Here is a 17,943-nt window from a genome sequence, read left to right as displayed (position 1 = left end):
TTCTAATGTATTAATAACTTAGAAATTCTAGGGGTGTGGGAATATCCTGAAAAGCAGATCTGTATAAAAATATTGCTTTGGTTCAAAGATTTCAGACCCATCCTTACTAGCTGCTAAGCATTCTCCTTTGAAGAATCAGGGTCAAAAGAGCATCAAAGAGATGAAGTCTTTGAATCCTCAGTTAAATACAACTGACAAGGCAGGATCCTGTCAGTAGCTTTTTATAAATAGAATTTTTTCTTCTACTGTTAGAATATTGGCTGCAGCTTCTGGCCCAAAGTAATTACGTGAAGCCTGTTAGGTCTGTAGTAGAGTCCATAGTCACAATTACAGAATTAGTCAAAATATACAACCTCTCTATAGTCCAAGCTTCTTGAAGTGCTGCATCTGATTCTACCTGTTTTATTCCCAGGCTGGGTTCCCTGTACTGCCCAGTCTGTGCTTCTTTGCAGTACGGTTTCAGACAGCTGAGAGAGGCCACTGCTTATCTTGTACCCTGAGTGCTTTTGCAGCCCTCTCAATCCCCTGTGCAGTTAGCAGGCTGGCTCTTAGGCTAGCATGGAAACAAACGTGCACACAGAAATAGAATATGGTGTTTAATATAGAGAGCAGGAGGTAATTCAGCTGATGTCTGTAAATTTGTGTGAGTCTTTTGTACACTGCAGGTTATTTCACCTCCCCAAACCTCACTTGGATGAGAGCCCTGACAGCATCTCTCAGGCAGCAGAGCAGATTTCAGCTGTCCCTGCTGCAAGTTCTATGTGGCTGCCTGTAGTCAACCTGAGGGTCTTGATACAGTCATCAACATTGTCTGAAAGCAAAACACTTGTAATTTTTCTCATAAGGCTTCTTATTTCTGTAGTCCACATAATTTTGGTGTTTTGATGGAGAGCTAACTCCTATTTCTTTGTCATGCTTACACAACCCTGTCTTTTGATGTCAGTGAGAATACTGGCACAGGATGAAAACACCGTGACTTCCTTTGTCATCCGTGCAAATATTAGAATATTGCTCTGTGCTTATCTTATTTCATATCAGCTGCAAGGAAATCTGTATATAAAAAATTATTCTTATTACCCAAATATTGGCACTTCATATAAGGCAAATTAAAGATTTATTAGAAGAAAGTGTGCTAACAACTCCTAAGTCACAGTGAAACCTCCTTCTGACTAGCAATAAGGAAGGAGCATGAAACAAACCTCATAAAGAAGTCTGTTAGGATAGTATTTGCCAGCACCCTCTAAGTAGGATTTGTGGGACTCTTACAGTTTACCCTAATTCACATTAATACACACACTTGGTGCACTTACTCTTCTACAGGTGCCTCCCTCCTTGTGTACAATTTATAGTGTTTTTTCAGAATCAGTTCTCTCAGAAAACCCTGAATTTATAAAGGGAAAGTCAAGTCAGAGTCCATTTATTTTGTATTTATTTTGTCTTCAAACTCATGCAGTGATGTCCAGCAAACTCTCACAAGACTGGCAGAACCTGTCATCCACCTCAGCATTGCAAATACCACCTTTTTCTGTGCATCCTGCCCTCAGCTGAGTTGTGGCAACTGGCATGTTCTGCTAATCATGCCCCCATGCAGATCTTGAGAAATTGTCTTAAAATTAAATGAAATGGCTAATTGGGAGCAGCATGGGGACACAATATTTTCAATACTTTAGCTCTGAGCTGGGAATGCAGTTCGCTGTATATGAAATGAATTGTAGGTATATACTCAATCCTACACTTGGTGTGTGGAATAATTGCCAACAAATACTGCATGCCTGTAAAATGTTGCCAAAACAGTGTGAATTGAAAAAAAATGTTAAAACCTTGCAATGCCACATTTTGTGAAAAGAATTGTTACTTAAGCTTTCTGCTGTCATGAAGGTCTGTTCAAAGGCTGAATTGCTGAATGGCTGAATTATTGAAGACTGAAGACACTTCACAGATGCATTCCCTACCATTAAAACTATACTGACTTGGACCATTGAGTAGAGATGTTATTTTCTGTTGACTTGAAGATAGTCAAACTACAGTCAGGTGTGGCCCAGTACTACACACCCATGAGCTTGTTGGCCTCAACTTCCCATCTCTGTTGCTCAGATACTGTATTATATTTTGTACTATATTACATAAGTGCCCTTATTTGCTGGGGCCAAGGTCAGTGGAGAGGTAGGGGCAAGATAGCCCCAGTACAGTCAGTTAAAATAACTAGCGTGGGTAGAAACCTTATGGTACTGGAATAAGCAGCCAAAATTTGTAATAAGACAGCAGAAACCTTCATCCAGCATCGTTCTCTCATAAAGCAAAACCCTGCAGCTCTATGAACAGAAAGGAACTTGGGGTAATTTCCATATAATCCATTGCTTTACCAAGGGCAGATTGTTCTTGACAAATCTGCTGGACTTCTATGATAGAGTGACAGCGCTGGTGGACAGTGGAAGGGCAACTGATGTCATCTATCTGGACTTCTACAGGATCTTGGCTCTGCACCACATTCTTATCGTGCAATTGGAAATATACAGATTTTAACTGTGGCTATAAGCTAAAAGAGGGGAGATTTAGGTTAGATGTTAGGAGGAAATATTCAGAGGCTGGTGAGGTACTGACACTGGCCCATAGAAGTTTTGGATGCTCCATCCCTGGAGGCAAAAAAGGCCATGCTGGATGGGGCCCTAGGCAGCCTGATCTGGTGGCAGTACCCACTGCAGGGAACTGGATGTCTTTTAGTTCCCTTCCTACCCATGTCATTTCTTGATTTTAAGAGGTCCCAACTAACTGGCCCCTCTGGACAAATGTGGTATACCAAGAAGCAAAGAACAGCGTGGGAAAGATGTGGCAAGGCACACAAGCAGAAGTAATGGTGTGACAGAATTACATTATATGCAACAGCATGGGGAACCAAATTACGGGTGGCCTGAGGATGACTTCATCACTGTTGTACCAGACCAATGCAATTAAATAATAGGAGCAGGGAATAGCACGTTTTGCAGAGTTTGGGTTCGAGAAGCAGCCCAGAATTTCTGACATTGCAGTATATGTATTTGTTCTTTGCTGGCAATGAAAAACAACTCAATAAAAATAAATCACAGCCAAGGTCCAGAACAGAGGAAAATAGCTGTAATTTAAACCATGTCTTGTGAGTAATGAATGATTTAAAGTACTTTGTGGTAGTAGGGACTGTAAAGGCTTGTTTGCAAACATTGGGTGATATAAATTGCCAGCCTTCACTCCAGTTAAATCCTTTTTCTTCAGTTTGTTCTAGAGTTTGCACCTTCACACTTGCTCAGCATGTGTGTTTGTGTGCCCGTGCCTGCTGACAGGTATATTGTTTTGCTTTCGTAAGCTGCCTTTCTGACCAACTCTGTTTCTTTCTTATTTCAGATTAACCCTTTATTAGAACATCAGGCACTTAGTAACATGTACATAAGTGGTGAAGGTCTCACCACTTTCACTTTAATTTCTATAGTATTTCTACTTATATTTATTTAAACAACCAATCCTGTGTTCAGACCTCCCACTGAAATAAAGGAATTAATGTTCAGCATTTTCGTGCAGTAAGCCACGTTCATTTGTTGGGTTCTCACTTTGTGTAGTTTTTGTATCATCACCGGAGAAAATACCCTTTACAAAAGGCTTAAACAAGTGTAGTGACAAATATCCTTGCTTTTCAGGTATTTAGGGCCACAAGACCTAGATTTCTAATTGTCTTTTACAAAGATTTACAAAGTATATATTGCTATATATTGTCTCTTTTTTTTTTTTTTCCCCTGTATTGTACACATCAAGTTGCAAAGATGAAACGAATAGCTTCAGTTCTCAGGGAATTAAAGTATTTGCTGAAAGCATGTATGCTGTGGGAGTAAGATTTCATGTTTGCAATACGCAGAACATCCTGGCCTCAGTGAAGTAAATCCCTTAAGCATATGCTTAAGTTTATGGGTAGTGTGGGAAGAAGGAATAGTTATACAAAATCTCTTATGCTCCATTTCTTAGAACATCATATTAATTCTTTATTGAATTTTAATTCCTGTAATTACTTCTACTTCTCTCATAGCAAGTTAAATGAATTTCTAATGAATGGTCATACTGAATCTCAACTTTCACATCAAATGAATGTGAAACACTTGGCATCTAATAATTCTCCATTTTCTAATCACTGTTATAGCTCTTTTTCTGTGCATGTTGCAGCTACATTTTGAAGTATTTTGAACATGGTAAGCAAGAGCATATTATATATTTTAAACTTCTGCAACATGGCTTCTTAGGTACCTGTAAAATCACATGCCTATGAGCTTACTGGATGAAGGCCTTAGGTTGCACAGTTTTGATTAAATAGGCTGCTTGTGTTTCTGCATGCCACTTATATTTGTAATATTGTATATGGAATGTGATTGAGCTTTTGAAACATCAGCAGACACATGGGCTTGACATCTACATAAGTTAAGCATAAGAAGTGGTATTTTAGTGTGGTTGCAGCAAGCTGTTGTGATTAATGTTTTGTTCCGTATAGTGAAGGAGATTATTGTACAATGTATAGCATGTTTCCTTATCAGGTGGAGGCAGAAAGAAGTTCCTGGTACTGCTGAGCAGTCTCTTGCTGTCAGCAAAAACATGCTGTGTGGCTGTTAGGCTTGGTTAAGTAGCATTTTATAATTTGGCATTTTCAGGTTACAAAGCATTTTCAGTGGGTAGATGGCATAACTACTAAAATGATTTCCTTTTCAAATTACTGTGCAGATAAAGGGATGGGTATTAATAAATCAGCTGCCAATTTTGTTGATTGAGAATTTCCTTATTTGCTTTTACTTTCAAGAAAGCTTGAATAGAAATAAATTTGTTCAGGATCTTTCTACATTATAGGTAGGAGGAGGCACATCGATGTTGAATTTCAGGTATCTCTGCTTGAGGTGTCCAGCTCTTGGGAGTGATGGCCCTTGATTCTAAAGTCTAAGCATACAAGACTAAGAGCTATATCCCCAGTGATGAATGCAAGAGAAATAATTTCTGATGAATAGAATAATGAAAAAGCTGAAGTCATTCTAGAGCAATAAGACATGCTACCAACCATCCTACTTGGTGGGAGCAAGAAAAAAAAAAAAAAAAAGATTATTAATAGCTATTATTTCAGAGTGTTTTTAGTGGGAGAAATTGTCTTGACTGTAGTATAAGCTTTAAAATGGTCTGGAGGGGCTTTGGAGATTTTCCTGACCAATGGATCTTTACACTGGCTTGTACTTATTAGGGGCATTTTTGAGATAAGTAGATGTTTTGTCTTAAATATGCGTTTGTTTAAATTCTGTCTTTGCCTGTTTTATTTTAAAATGCCAGACCTTAACATCTGCAGAAGAAAAGACCTTTAGATTTTCCATACTGCACCTATTCACAAATCTTGCATGTCCATTTTATTTAGGCATGCATTGAGAAAGATTCTAGGGCAGCTGGTTTTGTGACTTCCTTTGAATTTCAGTATTAATTCTCTTTTTCTAGTGCATATTTATTGACAGTTGTGCTGTCGTTTCTTTTTTTCTTAGATAATGAAGTAAATTAAGCAATTAACATTAGATTAAGATGCATTTCATTTTATGCAGCATTTACTACATGTGTTTTTCTGCCTTAAAAACAGGCAATATTTGCTTCAGGACAGATGTGTTTTTCCTTCCTTAAACATGAATACATTTTAAGCATTTTGGTCCCACTACATTAAATTCACCTTTTAGTAACTGTTTTAACTGCTTAAGAATAATTACACATTGGAGTTCTTTCAGTGGCAGAAGGGGGTCATTCCCTAGGCAACAGATTGTAATGTCAAAAACAAGTACTGTGCAATTGTGGCTGCACTTCTAAGACATCCTTCATAATATTTAAAGCATAAATTCTGATGTATAAACCATTCTGTCAAATTGTGGAGCTTGCTGGCACTGAAGCATTTGTAGAAAGTATTCCAAACCCTTTCAGCCTTCTCACTGCAACACTGGATATTAAGAGTATTTATCAAAAAGCCCATTAACTTTGGGATTTATAGTGCTTTCCAGCATTCCAGTTTTCAAGAGGATTGCACTCGGCATTGTTTCTCATTTTTAAATGGCAACAAAACAATAGATCCCAATCACAAATTATTACTGTCTCAAAAGTGTAAGCCACACAAAGTCGTAGCCTATTGCATGTTGTCACCACACAAAAGTCGTAGCCCATCCCATGTTATTTGCTACAAGTGCCATTACAGAGCTTGCTAGAAAGCCCTTTAACATTTTTTTAAATATAAATATATTATAATATAAATAAATCTATATACATATATGCAGCAACTGTTGGTGTGAATGATGCATCACCAAAAATAAGTTCATGGAAATTATACTTATGAAAATAAGTAAAATAGGTAAATTTTGTAAATATGTAAATATGCTCCTATCCTGTATTGTGCTTCCTTTTCAGTTTTTGTTTGTTTTTTGAGTTATTAGTGAAGTTGTAAAAGTCATATCTTGCAATTATTTGGAAGATTGCTTCTCAAATGAAAATATCTTTTAGAATGTTAAATCCTCAATTATGATATCCTGTAACCCCCCTTTCTTCATCCACTTTACAGATAAAGTGCTTTATCTTCCTATCTTGACTGTAGCAACTTTATAACATGAAATTAAACAGTGATGCAAACTAGTAATAATGGATTTTGCAACAGTGAACAATAACACAGCAGTATTTGGCTTAGTAAAAAGTGCTAAAGTTTTTACCTTTTCTTCTTCGATTGCATTTTAAAAGCGTAGGACCTGCTGTGGTTCTGAGATGTAGCTGCTTATGCATAGAGTTATTTTTTGCTATTGCCCTAGAATTAATGATAGCATTCATTAAAAAATAGGTTTAGGATTCTAGGGAGGGAACGTCTCCTAATCTTCTGTATGTGCTGTGGATGCTTTGAAAGAAAACTAAGCTTTGCAGAAATGCATTTTGGGACTAATATCTGATACCAGGAATAGCTGCACTAATGTCAGTGAAACTGTGACAAATGTCAAATGGACAGACATATTGTGGAATTCATATCTTCAGAGCTGCAGAGCATAAATTAGTCATGATAATGTATGTTCAGCAGTTAGAGCACACCTGTGTCAGTATGTGAGCTGACCATAGTAACTTCTGGTTCACGTCCAGGGGATGGGCCCCAGGATGAAGCCTACAGGCAGTCCCCTACATCCTAAGACAAAATGGTTCAAAGAGCCTGGAGTGGCAAGACCGTGAAGCCAACATAAGAGTAGGTCTTGGACTATACGTGGGGCTGCATCATTCCCTTCATCTGAAGCTTTTGCTCAGGGATGGAAAAAGAGTATCTTGCATCAGTACTGCTTTTCAGGGGGTCTGGAGAAACATTTTTCTGCTGCTGCTGCCTGTCTGCATTGTGTTTGACTCAGCCTCCGACTATCAGAGCCCATAAATAGAAATTTCACTCTGAAAGTTAAACAGCATTTTTTTTTTTCTTGTTGCTGTGCCATTGCTTCTTTTATGGAACACAAGGAGGTATTCAGTCTTAACATTAAGGATTTATGATTTGAAGATGAATATCAAATAAAGTTTACTTCTGAAAAAATAAAACAGCATAAACTTGAGTGCTAAAGGAAACAAGCATAGATAAACTTCGAATAAACATTTTGGGTCTCGCCTCTTCATTGTGATGGCTACTAAGGCAGTGCTTTGCAGCTGGAAAGGGCCCATGAGGACAAATGGAATACAAACTGCTGTGATCCAGTTGGTGAAATGTAAAACTGGTGACAGAGTAGCAGTTTTCTTGGCTCTACCACAAACGAGTTCAGTGACATTTGCCCATTCTCTTTCATGTGCCATTTTTTTTTTTTTTCCTCATTCTTTTGTTGACTTGGATAAATTGAGAGTTTTTTCCTTGAGAAGCTAACAACGATCCCTGAATTTTTCTGTATGGTTGGTAGCTGTCATAGCGGGGCTGTTAACACAGTTGGAGTGTCTGTTACTACAATTCAACAACCATATGAGGAAGTTTTTCCCTTGTAACCTCAGATGTAATCATCTCCTATAACAGTATAGTTCAGCTGGAATATGACTGTTGCCCATAAATACATCAGAAGCAGAAAGAAGTGGTAAGCTAAGACAATGTTGGCATAAGAACACAAAGGTATCAAGTGGCCTTGAATAAATTTAAGCTGGAAATTAGGAGAAGTTTCCTAACATTATGGTTCTGGCACAGACTATCAGAGGTAGTAATGAGAACAGAAGAAAAACAGTAACAACAACAACAAACACAAGAGCTCAGTTTGTTCATGAAAGGGATTGTATAAAGCAATTAATGCAATGCCTGCAACTGCAAGACCGAGTTTAAGGAACAGAGAAGGAAGTCCTTTCTAAGGAGCTGAAGTCTTTTTTTTTTAGTTTACATGAATTGGCTTTGTACAACCATGCCTTTATTCTTTCCCATTTCTTTTTAATATTAAAACTTTTCTACAACTGGAGGAGTTTCTGGAACTAAAAATAGTAACTGTTATGAAGGCTTTTCCAAGCATATTTTCACACCTATAGAATGTTCACACTTCTCTCTTCCCATTATGCTGCAGAACAGCCTTTTTGGCAAGTGCACCAATAGCTTATGTACAGAAGTATCACTTAAGAGAAAAAAGATCTGTAGATTTAGATATCTTTTAATGCAACTTAGCAATTGGAAGTAAGCCACCATTTAAAGTTATTACGTCTCACAGGATCATTACAAGGCATTCTGCAGATCATATTTTCCAGAGGTCTGGGAAGGCAGTGATGTGTTCCAGTATTGCCTTCCTTCAGATTGTGAGGAATAACTGTAGTATTTCTGGATTAATGGTTGTCTTGTCTATTTTTAAAAAATTCATCTGGTTCCCTGACTATCAAAGAAATCTGCCATGTTGTAATGTGCTTATCACTGCTAGAACTAGTATGAAAGTGTTTTTGTAGTGTTTTTAGATGTTTAATTGGATCTAAACTATCTACTTTCCCATAGCATGTAAAACACATCCTGTCAGAAATTATTTCTTACTGCATCTGGGCTGAAAAGCAGAAGAGAACATACTTCTACCCATAAAACCCTGTAACCCTATAGACTTTCTGTCCATAGTCATTACTTTAGATGATTGAAGTTTGAGGCTTAAACCACTCAGAAATAGCCAAGTTTAAGATTTCTGCTGGGATACTGAGATGTATCTCACTGTTCTGCCTTGACTTAATTTGTCCTCATGTAACAAATGAGACCAGCCCATTTGCTGGGCCCTAAGCATTTCCTTCTCCTGGATCTTGCTGGAGACCTCAACAGAAGTCCCAAGTAGCAGGTATAGTCATATGTAAATAACAGTCATGGTGAGTGAGTAGGTCTTGAGGACAGAATTCCTTGACATTGTGGGAACATCTTTTGCATTCCTGCATGTTTCTGCATATAGTCCTGCAATGGCAGCTGAAATCATGTAGATATAGATTCCCTCTGATTGATTATAGCCAAGGTCCCTCACTTGGAAGAACTTAGAAGACAGGAGCTGATGTAAAAAACTGCTCAGATAAGGCCAGGACTGCCAAGCAAAATTTAATTTGTATAAGGAACAAAAAAGAAAAAAAATAGAAAAGGAAATGCTTGCCAAGGAACAAACTGCAGGTCCATGTGATTTGTTAGATAGATTTAGATGTGGAATTTCCAACTTAGAGATGATGTTGATCATCGTTTCAGTTTTGAGACTTAGGACAGCATGTTTGCTTATCTCTACCACCATGGATTTTCCCACATTCTTTAAAATCAGGAGATTTTCAGATACGTATGCATTTGTGCTGATATTTCAGAAATTATTTTAGTTTAAAAAAAGAGCTATCTGTGACTGAGTATAAAACAGTGTAGCTGAGCTGAGTGTAGAGTCAAGCAAAGACTAAAGCATTATTACAGCTTTGTAAACATAGTCTTAGGAGTTTTTTTAAAAGTTAGATACATAACTGGAGTCTGTGGTTAAGTGTACCAATAAGGTAAGTAACAAGTAAGAATGCCCACAGAACACTCAAAAGAGATGAGAACCAAGGAGAAACTGTTCAATGCTATATATATAGGGATCTGATTAAATGTGTATAGCAAAAGAGCTGTAATACAAAAGTGCTTGAATCAGGTTGTTGGACATTTGAGAGCTTATTAGCTATCAAATTTTATATATGTATATGCACACTGTTTTCTAGTAATAAAACACTGTTTTACAGTATGGCAATTTCCAACAACTGTACTTCTCTACACATCACCTCTGCTTACCAGTGTATCTGAACAGTGTCCTTGCTTTTATACAGCAGAAGTTTTTAAAGCTGCTATAAAAGTTTAGAGAATCAATATCCATTAAAAGAAATGTTTCCTACATTTAAATTTTGAGGAAGAAAAAATGTTATTAAGATCTTGAAAGAGTGGTCAAAATTTCCCCTGCTTGTATGTGTTACTGTTTTCTAGCACTACTAATGACAAATACGTACATTTCATAGACTGTAGTCCCCTGCCTTAGAACTCTTCTTTTGTGGGTATTTGAAGTGACCTCTTTATTATAAAAATTTAGGGTTTGCTATTTGGGATGGCTTGCCTGAAAGCCTATAGGAAATATTTAACTTTTAGGAAATACTTCAGCTTGAAGAAGAGAAGGCTCCGGGGAGACTTCATTGTGGCCTTCCAGTACTTGAAGAGAGCATATAATCAGGAGGGGGTATGACTGTTTAAAAGGGTTGATTGTGATAGGAGAAAGTGGAATGATTTTAAACTAAGACAGGGGAGGTTTAGGTTAGATATTAGGAGGAAGTTTTTCACACAGATGGTGGTGACACACTGAACAGGTTACCCAAGGGGGTTGTGGATGCCCCATCCCTGGAGGCATTCAAGGCCAGGCTGGATGTGGCTCTAGGCAGCCTGGTCTGCTGGTTGGTGACCCTGCACATAGCAGGGGAGCTGAAACTTGATGATCATTGTGGTCCTTTTCAACTCAGACCATTCTGTGATTCTATAATTTTCTCTCTAAAGCAATTAAGAATCTTGAGCTCCTCTAAAACTCACTCCAAAAAATCTTATTTCCATTTACCAACATTTTATTGCAAAAAATAACAAATTGTATCCAGTGTTAGTTTTCTGTGTGCATTTGTACAGATGATTAAATAGATGTGATAACTTCATTTGAATGACAAACCTTTCTGATTCAAACATTTAATTCTGCTTTACTTGCTTGATGATCCTTACTCTGCAAAATATTTTAGATCTCACTGTCCTTGGACATGTGATATTTCTGCATGGATTCACTGATACTGAGCAAACTTTACTTACTTAAGCACAGCATGTTTACCAGCCAGCATTTTCTCTCTCTGACTGCTTTTCATTCAGTAAACATTTTTTTGGGGTATTGTATATGAGATGCAATTTTCTATTTATATTCCACTTTCCCTGTGTCCTACCACAGTATCCCCACTGAAAAGCAGAGCAATGGGTCTTGGTCTCTTCCTTTTTTACTGGATTTTCTGTTGCTGAGTGTTTGGTTCTTATTTTTCTGAAGAACACACTGCCAAAGAAAGCTTGTTTTGTTTTCTGGCAAAGCATTATGTTCATTGAATCTGTAGGAATGCCTATGTCTGTAGGCTAAACATCTTTCTGGATATATACGTTGATATATTTGATACCGTGCATGTTTACCTCTCAATCGCTTTTTTTTTGATGCTGCTGCAAATAAGTGTGTTTCCATACTCTCTATCTTCTCTGCTTTTCGGGATGATGGATCTGGCATTTTCAGCTCTGCATTTTGAGTTGTTGTTTTTTAGAATTATTAACTACCATTTTGCATGTTCTGGTTTGATTTCTTTCCCATTTATCTGGTTCATTACGGCTTTATCATCTTGTTTGGATATCAGCTCCCAGAGAACTGTTGTACTTTAAATATTTTGTTATTAATTCTAGTTTTTCAGATTATAAAAGACTGTATGAATCTAGACCTACTGCCGATCAGTGTGGCAGACTCTGAACTTCTTTCAAGCAGTTCAGCTTTCAGATTCAAAGGAACTGTGATCTTCTAATCTGACCCCAGTTTACTTCTGTCTGTTCTTTTTGCAGATTGGTTTTTTCCAATTAGGAATAATTTGAATTTAGAAACTCTATTAAATGCTTCACTAATATTCAGATACAGCAATTAAAATGTATTGCTCTTCCTCCCCTTACTTATTATTTGATAAAACTGTTTGACTAGTACCGTGAATATTTTGCCTTGCTAATCGCTAAGAAAATTGCTAACATGGAGGAGATACTGTCTTCCTCTGCTTGTTCCGTATAAATGATGGTTGGTATGTAGATGCTTGGGAGTATCTGCAAATCTGAATCAGAGAACTGAAAGTCTTTTCTGTTCCAAGTGATATTTGTGAAGTAGAGCAGCATCGACTTTCCTGGGGTGCAGTAATAAAATTGTAGGGTTCAAGCATTTTCTGTCTGGACTGACCTTGTACCATATTCTCTTGTTGTAATGACTTTGCAGTTAAGAGGGTGTTACTTAGCGCACTCCTGTCCAGCCCTAGTTTACAAAGCTCTGTACAGACTGAAATTCCAGTTACACCATAACAATATTATAATAACATGTTTTTAAAGCTTGTTTTCAGAGCGGATTTCAACACCACTTCCAAAAGCGCAAATACTGCAAGTGTTATCAGAGTCACTATGGCACATTGTGTCCCACACTGTGAATTTTATGTGAGTTCATTCTTGTGAACTTCTCTGCTTGCACGCAAACCTAGGAGGCGTTTAGTAACTGAAGTGTGGCCAGTGGCAAGAGGTGCATCAAGGGCATGGCCATCCTTCTTTATACCATGAACGAGAATTTTAATATCTAATGAGCTGTAAAACGTAGAGCTGGTTTGTGCAATATAATTCACAATTGAACATATTGTGCAGATCTCTCACAAGATTCTAAAATACCTTTTGTCCCTGGTGGATTTTGATCTTTGAGTTGAGAGGACTTGCTCAGTTGTATGCGTTTACCATAAATGTAATTAATTTTACAGATTGCATTGAGATAGACTTGATTTCTCTGTTAGACAAAATGCAGCAATAATTCTCTGTTGCTGAGTAGGAGATACGAGGTGTCAGTTGGTTTTTTTTTGTTTGTTTGTTTGTTTTTGTTTATTTATTTTCTATTTTACTTTAAGTAAATCCTTTGGCAGAATTGAACCTTCCAATTTTGTTATAACTGAATGAAGAACAGCACAGGCATAAACAAATGGAAGGCTGTATTAAATTTTCAGATATATGAAAAAAAAATGTTAAAGATCCATGCAGCCAGGCCTACTGACTCCTTACAAGGAAAGGGCATTTTAATTGTCATACAAAAACATCCACATTCACAGTTGTGAAGGAACCAAAAAAGACTGATTTTAAACTTGTGTGACTGAAGTGCAAACAAGAATAAGAAAATATGTTGTATTTTCTCCTTTCTGTTGTGTCTCTCTTTCTGTCCTGCTCTGTCACAAAAATTTACCCAAAGAACTGAAAGGCTCCTGGGGACAGACCTGAGCATGCTTGCAGGTCAGGGGAAGATTACGTAGCAATCAGGTAGCTGTGCATACAGCTTACCTGCTGAAATATGGGGGACAAGACAAAGTTTAATTCAAGCAGTTGGGTTGCGAAGTTTGCAGGATTAGCCTTAGTTTTACATTTCCTTCAGACAGACTGCTTCACTACTGGGGTTTTATCCTGTGCTTCTGCAGAAGGCACTGACCCAGTGAAAAAGCTTCTAGAATCTCAACCCTGCTTTGAACCTCACATCCCTTTATCTTATGCTTGGGAGGGTGCTGCAGGTGTTGAGTGAGCAGGGCTTTGTTTACATTTTCTAGTTGCTGAGCTGGCAAGCTCCCAAGGATCCACAGGCATTTCCACATCCAGAACAGTATGCTGGTCATGCTGGCACACTGGAGAGCTTGGGTAAGCAGGAAATTTTCAAATTACCTGTCTCATTAAAACAAAGATAATTGTGTCAAAAGCAGTTGGTGTTTTTGGCAGTCCTGGAGACTGCATGAGAACAGTTTTACATACAAATGTTACCAATTTCTAGGATGGCATGGGAAACTGCAAAATATTCTACCCATGCAAAAGAACTGCCACAGGCCCCTGATGTGAGATTCTCTAGTTCTAGTCAAAGAAGATCATAAAGAACTTATAACAACACAGTAAGTCTTCAGATAGAGCAGTCTTTGAAAACCGTGTTCACAAAATATGGCATATCCTATCAACCAGTTTAATTGGCAGGCTAGAACTCCTGTTTCCTGACAAATTTACAAGCACCATCTCCCAGGAATGGGAAGATTCCAGGTCCCATAAGCTGCAGAAGAGAGCAATTAGATTGATTCTTCAATATTTTTAACATTAACCATAGAACAGAAGAAATTGATGGGTTGACTTCATTACCCCTATTGATTCTGTGCATTTTTAGTATGTCTGTCAAGAAAAGTATGCCCTCTGCCTGAAGACAGCTTCCAAAAAAAAGTATTTGAGATGGCAGAAGTGAACTCTCCTGTCTTTTACAGCTGACAAATGTTGACCCCAGGGAGGCCCTGTTTCTTACAGGCAAAATGACAGCTATATTTTAAAGTGTTTTTTCTTTAAATTGACATCCATGAGCATTTACGTCGTTGATCCTGTGTAAAAGATCTGGAAAGTATGCAATCATGAAGTTGTAGCTGTTAATAAAGTCTTGTGGAATACTCAGAGCTTTCCACTATGTTTATAGTCTTTTCTCCCTTGTCGCTGTTTTGAAGCAATCAGATGGAGCCAGAGATGCAGAAAAAGATCAAGCTGCTGCACAAGCATTTCACATGTTTCATTTAATGAAGCTGATCACAGCCTGAAAAATTCAAGTGTCTGTCAGCAGCCCAGTTAAATATATCATCCTTCATTAGCAAATCACTTCTCTTTCCTACCAAAAATTTCCTGAAAAAAATATCAAGTTCAGTTGACTTCACTTGACTGTGAATCTGGTGACTTTTCTCTGCATTGATTCCACAGCTGAGCATGTTGTCTGGAGCTATTCAAGACATGTTGTGGAACATCTTGCTCACAGGCTGCTTCATGCTTTGTTGCAGGTGAAATGCTGAGCACGGGAGCATTCCTAAAGTCCCCTGAATGGGCTTCCTCTCCTTTTCTGTGTTGGAGAATGAGGTTTGAAGACAGCTAGCAAGTCAGTCACTGACAAACTTCACGCCAAGTGAATGGCAGATGAAGTTCAGCTTCTAAATGTTAAAAGTGAAGGGAAGAAGGGGACTGTAGAGGAAGGATAAGGATGTGGTGGCATGTGCAACTGAGTGCAAGCAGTATTTAAATCCACAACGCAGAAAAGCAGAGCAGGAATAACCCTGGACCCACACAGAGTAGGAGTCAAGGTCCTGTTCCTTCAGCAGCTTCCTTCTCATTTGGGGAAGAGGTTTTGGAAAGCATTAAAACTCTTAAATGTAAAGAGAGGGATGGAAAGACAATTTCAGAGCTTCCAACACCTCTCTTGCTTTTATGTTATTGCTCAGATTCATTTCTATAGTTATGTAAAAGTTGACATAATTTATAGATGAGCGTTGAGATATGTATGGAACTGCTGAGTCATGGCCTGAACCACTGATTGAGCACCTAGGGAAAGGACTGGGTCAGCACAGGTGAAGGACTGGGTCAGCACAGGTGAAGGCAGTTCAGCTGTGTGAGAAGAAGTGGAGCCTGGCTGTGGGATCCCCTGTGAGGGGAGCTGGGGCTGCTCCCTGCAGCCTCCTGCTGATTCTGGCTGTTTCCAGAATGTTCTAGAAGGTTCCAATGACTGCAGGTGGGGCTTAGCCGCTCAGCAATGCCTGCGGCACCTCTGGGAAAGGAGGTTTAAGGGCAAAATGCTGCACATCTGCAAAGAATGTGTTGAGAAAAGTGTGAAAAGGAGCCCTGTGAGCCCTGAGGGGAGGGCAGCAGGCCTCGGGGCAAGCGCTGCCTGGCTGCGCCTGAGAGCCTCCACCAGAGAAGAACATCTTCCACCTGCAGGGAGTGGAGATGTTAGGATGGAGCCATCTCCATTCCCAATTCCCTGTGGAAATCTCCTCCCCAGATGGGGGAGTGAGAGAGGATTTGGAAATGAAGCCAAGCTTAGGAAAAGAAGGTGGAGGGAAGGAGATTTAGTTTTCATCTTTGCTTCTAATTATCCCACTCTGGTTTTAATTGCCTAAAATACTGTTAATCTCCCGTAAGGTGAATCAGTTTTATCTGTGGCAATAATTGGTGAGTTATCCCTTATCTTTGTTTTCACTCACAAGCTTTATCATCTTATTTTCAGTCCCCTTTGACATCCTTTTGCGAAGGGGAATGAGGGAGAGGCCTGGTGGGCAGCTGGCAGCTGCCCAAGGCTACTGAATCTGAAGTAAAGCGTGTGGCGATGAAGGGGAGCTTTGTGCACGTGGCAAATACGTGGGTGTTTGTGTGTGCACCTCTCAGCTTGGTGTCTTCAGTGAACTTGAGGGTGCACTCAGTTCCACTGTCCGGTGAAGTGGGCAGTAGTATATCAGTACTAGTGTCTGCCTCTGTTCTGGTATCATCAGACCAAATTTAAAAGGCATCACTGAAAGAAAAAATGGCAAGCCGTTTAACTCCACAATTTTAAATTTATAAAGCACACAAAATATTTAAAAGTTGCTTTGAAGGCCTAGTGTTTAGATGACTGTAAGGCAATTTATATATGTGGTGAAAATAAGAAAAGTAGAGGAATGAGTCTGTCTTTTTCATGTGTCTTTTCCTATTGTGTGTCTTTACTTACTTTCTATATCTAATCATACCATGAAATCTTCATAATATGTATCTGAAGATAAGAGGTGACAGGTATCATTGGAAGAAATGATCACAGATTATTTTTTCTTGCTATTGTCTGAGGTAAATTCGTAGTATGCCTACAAAAACAAAGAACAAATCATACCAATAAATTGAGGCTATTTCATTTCTGATTACTTTCCACTGAGGATCATCCTCGCTGTAGTTGGCCTCAGAATATCATTGACATTGGTCACAAGCAATCTACTCTTTAATATCCAGGATACAAAGTCTCTTTGACATCTGCCGTCTCTGTTTCACAGTCAAACTCTCGCTGGTGCAATATCGGCTTTGATACTTGCAAATTGGATCACTTTATGAAATGCGTACTGCTTAATTATGACGCGGGAAATAACATTCTACCACCGGAAGCTCAGATAACTGTGCTGCTCAGAAAGTATGTAATTATACTTGTGAATAGTTTTTGCTGTGCTTTATGTTAATACTAATGGAAACGCAGGCCCTCAGCCTTGCTTCCTTTTAATCCGCAGGCACCCAAACAGACTTGAAGAGATTTTGCAGTCCTCACTTAATCCACAAGTTTACCTTGGTATATTGTCCACTAATTAACCTTAGCTTCAGTTCTCTATTTGTAAAACAGGGATGGACTGCAAGAACATGAGTTATTCAGGTATATTCTTGAGTATTAAAAACAGAGATCACTTTGAGATGTTTGAACACCACCTATGGGAGCTAGCTTGAGCTTCTGTACAGTGAAAAGAAGCTTTTCTTTCTTGACAGTGTGTGATTATGATGCCACTGGGTTGGGTTTTTTGGAGGAATGATATGTACAAAAACCACTGTGTTTCATTTTGGCCTGGAAAAGGAATGACAGAGCAACTTTAAGCATCCTGCTTTGACAAAAAGGAGTATATTCAAAACAACATAGAGATACTGAAGTTGACTCTCTTTGAGCTGTGTAAAACATCAGAAGTTGCAAATCACTGTAATATAGCAGCTATCCCATTCAGATCTTACCCATTTTTTCCTGTAGGATGTTGCTTGTTTGGTGTGAAAAAAAACAGTATTTAAATCCCTGTGAACTTGGTGCGGTGTTTCTGCTAAATGGATTTTAATTCAAGCTAACTCCATGATGGCAGTTGATACTGTTT

At 38.5% G+C, this 17,943-nt stretch overlaps 1 protein-coding gene across 7 annotated transcripts in view; it reads left to right on the top strand.

Moving 5' to 3' along the window:
* PLCB1 (phospholipase C beta 1) overlaps window positions 1–17,943 on the top strand; it is a 376,089-nt gene that overhangs the window by 240,753 nt on the left and 117,393 nt on the right. The window lies entirely within an intron of this gene.

The sequence above is a fragment of the Phasianus colchicus genome, chromosome 2 (genome assembly GCF_987193195.1).
Source record: "Phasianus colchicus chromosome 2, bPhaCol1.hap1.1, whole genome shotgun sequence".
NCBI classification, from domain to species: Eukaryota; Metazoa; Chordata; class Aves; order Galliformes; family Phasianidae; genus Phasianus; species Phasianus colchicus.
Note: the sequence above shows the minus strand (reverse complement) of the source record. Positions and strands in the feature narration are given on the sequence as shown.